The following is a 3,401-nucleotide window of genomic DNA, read 5'->3' as shown; positions in this document are numbered from 1 at the left end:
TACAACTTCTACCGACTACCGCACACATCCAACATTCAGCAACTAGTGCATGATGATCAAATTTCATCCCTCGCAAAATCCCGGGAAGAACGAAACCGTGATGTTGATGTTGTTGCCAAACGTAAACGGGGTGCATCACAAAATAGGGAAACCAACCACATGGATTTTCACAGAGAAAGTTTACTACGAGCTCGGTTGCAGGGTTATCGATAGAAGCAACCCGACTTTTCTCCTCATCAAACTGCGTGTAGACTCGATCTATATTAGAGGGTTAGCGCCGGTATCGACTCCAAATCAGTGACAACTTTCTGCGTATAAAATTGATCGTATGCGCGCGTCAGCTGTTCCAAACTCTGACAGACCCCCGCTGATTTCAAAGTTTCCCCGCATTTGATTTTTTTTTTAATAGTTTTAGGGGCATTTACACTGTCATCCAAACTAGAGATTTTGTATCAATTTCCGATCATATACCCAAAAGTTGTTTGTCCGGACAGATTGTGTCCAAGTTGTCTATCCGGGCAGTAGAATTTGAAGAAGAAATATATCATAAATTTGTTAAGACTTATGTTAGACAACGTTATAAAGCTATCGTATGATGGTAAGTGTTTATTTGATGCATATATTTCTTTAAATCCGGACGGGCGCAAAAGAGAAGGCTTTATGTTTGTGTCTGGACACCCAATCCCCCATCGACATACTCGGGTTTAATACTTGACAATCATTAATTGCTTCTTACAATTTTCATACTCATCGATCATTTTCGACATTAGATGAATAGAAATCAAAGACTTTGTATAATTTGATTATGATGATGATCTGTTTTACCCGAAAGAGTTTGTATGCCTGTAGATAAGCAACCAGAGGACGTCGGCTTTGAGATGAAGTGCCTATTGAATAAATTAACGGGGCACTACCTAGCGTATCGACTGATTTCGAACCCGGGACCTCCCGTTACTCTACCACTGAGCCATCTGCGTACTTACAAAGAATTGCAGTGAAAATAACTTTAATCTATATAGTGGAAATACGACAAGCGTGGAATTTGCATCTGGTATGTGGGTCAGAAGGGTTGCAAGAGAGAGGTCGACGGTGATTTGCTGAGAAAGGGTGGAGTTTCGTATAAAAATGAATTCATCCTCATATATCGACGATTATGATCCTACAAAAAAAATAACTGACCCAATGATGGCGGTATATCAAACGCATTCGCCTGATACGAAGAGGATTTATTATGTTACTTTTCTTTCTACCAAAACTCCTGAAACGGCTCGGGGCGCTCAGTGGCTGGAGCGAGATCCTCTCGTTTTCTTCGCCGGATTAGACCTAACTTCAATATGATGGTAGATGGCGACATTTCATTCTTTCAATTTGTGCATCAAAGCGGCATCAAAGGAGTCGTAATAATTGGGAAACAACACATCGAGAGGTTCTGGAGATACATGCAGTATACTATCTTCCAAATGTTGCTAAAGGAGGGAAGGGAGGGGGGGGGGTATTTTTAAAACAAAGCTGACGCCTCTTGTGCACAGGCATCACAACAATGCCGTTACTTTCATTTCCTGTTGTTTTGCCACATAACAGTACAGCACATCCGACCATATCCTAAATGTGCCCCAAAATATATATTTTTTAATCGGAAGGGGAAAGGTGCCCCTGCCAACTATAGATAAAAGGCATCTTCCGTCTACCCAATCAGTAAACATTATATAAAATTGACTTGAAGAGTAAGTTGAGAACGGATGACATTCTATTATTAAAATCTGACTTTACTTTTTGAGATTCGCCAACAAAATCATCAATCCACATGAGGTCAGATTGGTTATAATGGCGCAGTTTTATTCATTAAAGGTATTACAAAGTGTTGGGAAATCAGTTGAAAATTGACTGGATAATGATTCTTTACAATTTTGAAATATTTGGATGCCCCTGTGGATGTATTATAAGCACTAGAAAATTTAGCTCCTAAAACACTTCTGCTTTCGAGAAAAATCGAATATCAAAATTTATCGGTGCTCCCGGCAAATCTCGATAATTTTCAAATAGCGCCTACGGCCATACAATGGTAGCTGTGACCGTGAAAATCTCAGAATATGTAGTTGTGATAATATCCAAATGGGAATAGCCAATCGGTCGATTTGAGTCAAGAAACATTGTTTTATAGCTAAATTAATATCTTGACCTTGAGAGGGAGCTATACAACGAAAAGAGTTTATAATTTACAATTTCATCACTTTAGACTCGATTTCGACCGCGACAATTACAATCACTGAATATTGTAGGATCGCATAATTATGCTTCCAATATGTTCATTTGAACCGAATTCATGACCCCATACCCAAACTTTGTAATACCTTTAAGGGGGATCTTGATTCAGAAAAAGCTCTATTACTTTTATATTCACTATTTACTGGTTAGTGGAAACAGGACATGGTGGAGTTTTAATCGCTATATTAATATACATCGAAATATAATGATATCCATTTCGCATGGTAATTCCAATCCGGAGAATATGTTTCGAGTCACAGTAAAATGTTTTACATGACCTGTCTTCCCTTAGTTTTAAAGAAGTATTATGATGATGCATGAAAGCAAAGATCCCCCATATTTAAGATTATGTAAATAAAATGTTCTGTTGCATTTAAAAATAGAAACATATGGATGGGTTACCTGAACGGTCAGTATTTCCTCGTTTTCCTTTCTTTCTTTCTTTCTTTCTTTTTATCCTTTCTTTCTTTCTTTCTTTCTTTTTATCCTTTCTTTCTTTCTTTCTTTCTTTCTTTCTTTCTTTCTTCTCAGTCTTTCCTTTTCAACCTCTCCTATATACACTTTCTTATTTTCTTCTTCTCGTCTTCTTATTTCCATTTCCTGTTTTTCTCTTTTTATTGGCATGGGTCTTTGTGTGTGTGTGTGGGGGGGGGGGGGGGGGGGAGGCAGAGCTTCTACAGACCCAATGCCCCTCCCCATAAGCCAGTGGATATATCAAGGCTTGGAAATGAGGAGTGACAATTTAATATTTTTCTCTTTTTATTAAATTATACATTCCATACAAAACGGCAATCCTGCACCATTCTTTTATTGAACATCATATACTTTCTTTGCCATGAGAAATCAAATTATACAAAAGGTTACAAATCATATACAAATTAGTTTATGTAAAATGACAATTGTACATCCTCAGTATATACACATTTACTTACAATAAATGGAACTACATGTATTACATTTCTAATCTATGAAATATATAAGAAATCATACTTGTTTAACTAGTCATGCTAAATAAAACGTAATAAATATCAAATAATGGATATCACATGCAAGATTTTTTTCAAAATGCAACTAAAGCTCAATTTATGCAAGACACAACGCCCCCCCCCCAAAAAAAAAAATAATAATAATTAAAA

The sequence above is a fragment of the Strongylocentrotus purpuratus genome, unplaced genomic scaffold (assembly GCF_000002235.5).
Source record: "Strongylocentrotus purpuratus isolate Spur 01 unplaced genomic scaffold, Spur_5.0 spur5_scaffold_15, whole genome shotgun sequence".
NCBI classification, from domain to species: domain Eukaryota; kingdom Metazoa; phylum Echinodermata; class Echinoidea; order Camarodonta; family Strongylocentrotidae; genus Strongylocentrotus; species Strongylocentrotus purpuratus.
Note: the sequence above shows the minus strand (reverse complement) of the source record.